Here is a 6,000-nt window from a genome sequence, read left to right as displayed (position 1 = left end):
TAGCTAGCTAGTTAGCTAACAATTAATAGCTAAATATATTCAGCGTGTCAGCTAGCTAGTTAGCTAACGTAACAAAACTTCCTAGCTAGCTAGTTAGCTAACAATTAATATCTAAACATATTCAGCGTGTCAGCTAGCTAGCTAACTCGGATGAGTATTTGTTTTTAATAGCTATGACTCTTTGTATCTGTCTTGAGCGCATATCACTTGGGGATCCGAAGGAAGAGGGATGCCGGGGAAGCTGCTCTGTCAGCCCTTCGTGATATACTAGGGAAAGACGCAGGTAGCTAGCAATGTAACGTTAGGCAAAATAGTGTTAAGTTACCAAAATAAATCCTGTTAGTTTAAACTAGCTAATCCGTTATTAGACATTGTATTAGAAGTGTACTTTCCCAAACGTTTCAGATATCAAGGAACTTCCGAACTACATTTTGGGAGGGAGAACAAGAAAGTAGAGCAGTCCAAGAGTTCAGGGACAGAAGAGGTGTATGTGCCGAACTGGGCGCATTTCATACGCTTGCACTTCCTGTCTTGAAAGCAGGACCAGGCCAGGACAACCTGACCACACGCGATGACGATGAGCTCTTCGAGCTGACTCCAAGAAGTCTAGTTGGCTACATAGCAATACAACTATTGGACATTTCATTCTAGACTAGCCTATGTGATAACCCAGGATACAGAACTATTGCAAACACCTGGTGGCAGCAATGTGTAACTGCGTTCTCAAATACCACATTACCACAGTTTTAGTAGTGGGAGTAAAGTAAGAATGTCTTTTAATCTTCATGAAAGTCAATGAGGACAGAAACATCACAGAGCCAGAAGAGACATCACCTCCCACCAGCATCTCAAGGAGAGCACGCAAGAGGGCTGCAATCGATCAGGCAAAACAGGAGGTGAACTCCCAGGTGGTAAACATATTGAAGGGAACCGAAACTGACACAAGTACCATATTTGGACAGTATGTGGGGAAAACCTTACAAGGTTTGCCAATTAGAGCGAGAGAAAGGGCAAAGATGGAAATCCAGTCCATTCTGGTTAAACATTTACTGGAGAATATGACTGATGAGTAAATGATCATCTAGATGAAACAACAAACTTTGTGTTCTCTTTTAACCAAAATTGTCCTGAATATATTTAGTTATCTGTTCATTGGTTAATAAATTAAACTTTATGCATTCCAATTTGGGTTTTCTTATCTAATAATCATCATTCTAATGATCTATCCATCTAGAGTCTAGATAGCAGAGTGATATTCCATGGCCTATGATGTTGTTCCATGGCATGTGGCCTTCTTCATATGCAGTCAGTGGTAACGGCCATGCTGCCGGCTAACAGCTCCAACTTATGAGCTGAAGTAGTCAAAGAACTCTTGTCGAATTGCCTCTTGGCCTCTTGGGATTGGTGGTTTCCAGTGTTGACTCTCACGGACGGCAGAGGGGCCTCTCTGTGCCACTGACCAGGTATGACGACACCGTTCTCCACAGCTTCACAATCTACCATCTCTGGTGGTGTGTAGACCAGCCTGGATTTAGTTGCTATGCAAAATAACTATTTGTCTGCTCTGGTTGCTGGATAACGATCTTGTAACTTGCTAGCTAGGTAGCTCAGCTAACTCAGTCGCGTCAAACATTGAACCTGGAATGACAGTACACTAGTTGCATTTTATTTTGTTTTGAGCTTTTTTTTTCTTTTGCATTTACTTTGGATGTTTCCATGACAATGACGTTGATACGTGATTTCGACTGACTCAGAAAAAAGTGGTCTTGTCTAGTCTGGGCATCGTTCACTCTATGGGTGAGTTTGTAAATTCACTCTGGCGATCTACTCCGATTTCAGAGCACTCGTCTGAGTGTGCCAGAGTGCAGAATAACTGCTGAATTTACAAACGCACAACACCACTTGAATATGACCGGTGTTGGTCCCATGTTTCTTCAGCTGTGAAATAAAAAAAATCCCAGAATTGTTCCCTATGCACAAAAAGCTTATTTCTCTCTAACTTTGGGCACAAATTTGTTTACATCCCTGTTAGGGTGAATTTCTCCTTTGCCAAGATAGTCCATCCGCCTGGCGGTTGTGGTCAGCTGATTAAACAGCATGATCATTACCAAGGGGCGTAACTTTCACTGGGGACGGGGGGGTAAATCGCATTTTTGTCACCCCTCAGTTTTATCATTGGAATGTGATAGAAAACGAGGCATCGGTGTGCTTTAGGACCATGCACCGGCCTCCCAGCGGTCCGTTAGGCTGTTTGGAGTGTTTATCCGCCTGGATAAACTTCTATACAACCAAAGTTGTGCCCCTGATCATTACACAGGTGCAACTTGTGCTGGGGACAATAAAAGGCCACTTTAAAATGTGCCGTTTTGTCATAGAACACAATGCCACAGATGTCTAAGTTTTGAAGGAGCGTGCATTTGGTATGCTGACTGCAAGAATGTCCACCAGAGCTGTCGCCAGAGAATTTTATGTTTATTTCTCTACCATAAATTGCCTCCAACAACATTACAATACAATTACTCTACCCAGACTAGCCTAAAACACCCCAATACAGTTATCCTACCCAGACTAGCCTAAAACACCCCAATACAGTTATCCTACCCAGACTAGCATACAACACCACAATATAATTACTCTACCCAGACTAGCATACAACACCCCAATACAGTTATCCTACCCAGACTAGCATACAACACCACAATACAATTACTCTACCCAGACTAGCCTAAAACACCACAATAAAATGACCTACCTAGACTAACATACAATACTAGGATCCTACCCTAGACTAACATACAACACTAGTATCCTACCCTAGCCTAACATACAATACTAGTATCCTACCCTAGACTAACATACAATACTAGTATCCTACCCTAGACTAACATACAATACTAGTATCCTACCCTAGACTAACATACAATACTAGTATCCTGCCTAGACTAACATACAATACTAGTATCCTGCCCTAGACTAACATACAATACTAGTATCCTGACCTAGACTAACATACAATACTAGTATCCTGCCCTAGACTAGCATACAATACTAGTATCCTACCCTAGACTAGCATACAATACTAGTATCCTGCCCTAGACTAACATACAATACTAGTATCCTACCCTAGACTAACATACAATACTAGTATCCTGACCTAGACTAACATACAATACTAGTATCCTGACCTAGACTAACATACAATACTAGTATCCTGACCTAGACTAACATACAATACTAGTATCCTACCTAGGCTAACATACAATACTAGTATCCTGCCTAGACTAACATGCAATACTAGTATCCTGACCTAGACTAACATACAATACTAGTATCCTACCTAGGCTAACATACAATACTAGTATCCTACCCTAGACTAACATGCAATACTAGTATCCTGACCTAGACTAACATACAATACTAGTATCCTACCTAGGCTAGCCTGCAACACCACATTGTAATGAATAATTGCATTATTGTTTTGAAGTGATTACAACGTTCTAGCCTGCAGTGAAAATGTGATGTGAAAAATAGTGCTGAAGCCCTGTGATTTGAATGTTCCATTAGATTTGGATCAGTTGTGGGTCCTTACTCTCAACGGTTTATAAGGTCTAGGAAGTCACAGTAGCAGGCCAGTCTGGCTGTATTTTCACTTCTGTTGATGAAAGCGTTGTCTGTTACAGATCATCGTTCTCCCAAGTCGCCCTGTAATAGTGTGGCCATATGCTCCGAGCAGGCCCACTTATTCAGGAAAGCTTGACACACACTCTGTGTAGCGAAGACGCTGAGAGTCGAGAAGCAGTTAAACAACAAACGTGGAACGAGTCAACATAGCAGTGACGTTTTCTCATAAACACAGAAACAATACTGACTGGGGAAAGAACCTACAGGAGTGACAGATATAGGGGAGGTAATACGCAGGTGTGCGTAATGATAGATGCCAGGGTAATGATGAATGCCAGGGTAATGATGGATGCCAGGGTAATGATTAATGCCAGGGTAATGATGAATGCCAGGGTAATGATGGATGCCAGGGTAATGATTAATGCCAGGGTAATGATGAATGCCAGGGTAATGATGGATGCCAGGGTAATGATGGATGCCAGGGTAATGATGGATGCCAGGGTAATGATGGATGCCAGGGTAATGATTAATGCCAGGGTAATGATAGATGCCAGGGTAATGATAGATGCCAGGGTAATGATGGATGCCAGGGTAATGATGTTTGTACTGGCCCCCCGTGGGAAACGAACCCACAACCCTGGCGTTGCAAGCGCCATGCTCTACCAACTGAGCCACACGGGGCCTTAATGCCAGGGTAATGATGGATGCCAGGGTAATGATGGATGCCAGGGTAATGATGAATGCCAGGGTAATGATGGATGCCAGGGTAATGATGGATGCCAGGGTAATGATGGATGCCAGGGTAATGATGGATGCCAGGGTAATGATAGATGCCAGGGTAATGATAGATGCCAGGGTAATGATTAATGCCAGGGTAATGATGGATGCCAGGGTAATGATGGATGCCAGGGTAATGATTAATGCCAGGGTAATGATGGATGCCAGGGTAATGATAGATGCCAGGGTAATGATGAATGCCAGGGTAATGATGGATGCCAGGGTAATGATGAATGCCAGGGTAATGATGAATGCCAGGGTAATGATGGATGCCAGGGTAATGATGAATGCCAGGGTAATGATGGATGCCAGGGTAATGATGTATGCCAGGGTAATGATGAATGCCAGGGTAATGATGGATGCCAGGGTAATGATGAATGCCAGGGTAATGATGGATGCCAGGGTAATGATGAATGTGTAAATTAGATGCTGCAGGAAAATTAAGGGACCACAATGGAAATAAATCCTCGACTTTATTGTGCAATCCCGATCACTTTTAAAATTGTTTGTGTATATATGGGCTCCCGAGTGGTGTAGTAGTCTAAGGCACTGCATCTCAGTGCTTGAGGTGTCACTACAGACACCCTGGTTCAATTCCAGGCTGTATCACAACTGCTTGAGATTGAGAGTCTCATAGGGTGGCTCACTATTGGCCCAACATTGTCTGGGTTTGACCGGTGTAGGCTGACATTGTAAATAAGAATTTGTTCTAAACTGACTTGCCCTAGTTCATAAATAAAGGTTACATTAAAAAAAAGTGACAAATCAATCAATCCAAACTATGCAGAGGCAATTTGATGAATGGATAGAGACATCTGTTACAAAACACCAAAATGTTTAATGACATTCAGAGATTGCCACGCCTTCTATACTGGGTGAGCCTATAAGGTAGGGAGGAATGTGTTTTCTGTTTGTCTGGATTGTCAAGCCACGCCTTTTATACTGGGTGAGCCTATAAGGTAGGGAGGAATGTGTTTTCTGTTTGTCTGGATTGTCAAGCCACGCCTTCGATCCTGGGTGAGCCTATAAGGTAGGGAGGAATGTGTTTTCTGTTTGTCTGGATTGTCAAGCCACGCCTTCGATACTGGGTGAGCCTATAAGGTAGGGAGGAATGTGTTTGTCTGGATTGTCAAGCCACGCCTTCAATCCTGGGTGAGCCTATAAGGTAGGGAGGAATGTGTTTTCTGTTTGTCTGGATTGTCAAGCCACGCCTTCTATACTGGGTGAGCCTATAAGGTAGGGAGGAATGTGTTTTCTGTTTGTCTGGATTGTCAAGCCACGCCTTCTATACTGGGTGAGCCTATAAGGTAGGGAGGAATGTGTTTTCTGTTTGTCTGGATTGTCAAGCCACGCCTTCGATCCTGGGTGAGCCTATAAGGTAGGGAGGAATGTGTTTTCTGTTTGTCTGGATTGTCAAGCCACGCCTTCGATACTGGGTGAGCCTATAAGGTAGGGAGGAATGTGTTTTCTGTTTGTCTGGATTGTCAAGCCACGCCTTCGATACTGGGTGAGCCTATAAGGTAGGGAGGAATGTGTTTGTCTGGATTGTCAAGCCACGCCTTCGATCCTGGGTGAGCCTATAAGGTAGGGAGGAATGTGTTT

At 43.2% G+C, this 6,000-nt stretch overlaps 1 protein-coding gene across 1 annotated transcript in view; it reads left to right on the top strand.

Moving 5' to 3' along the window:
• Nucleotides 1-1,320: 1,320 nt before the first annotated feature.
• Nucleotides 1,321-6,000, top strand: part of LOC120066520 (tumor protein p53-inducible protein 11-like) — a 131,917-nt gene continuing 127,237 nt past the window's right edge. Inside the window, exon 1 of the mRNA XM_039017946.1 lies at nucleotides 1,321-1,463. The gene's annotated coding sequence lies outside the window, so the exon portion shown is untranslated. The remainder of the gene's footprint in view (nucleotides 1,464-6,000) is intronic.

This window comes from Salvelinus namaycush, chromosome 21 (assembly GCF_016432855.1).
Source record: "Salvelinus namaycush isolate Seneca chromosome 21, SaNama_1.0, whole genome shotgun sequence".
NCBI classification, from domain to species: Eukaryota; Metazoa; Chordata; class Actinopteri; order Salmoniformes; family Salmonidae; genus Salvelinus; species Salvelinus namaycush.
The sequence above is the reverse complement of the archived record's forward strand: the minus strand, read 5'-3'. Positions and strand labels throughout refer to the sequence as shown.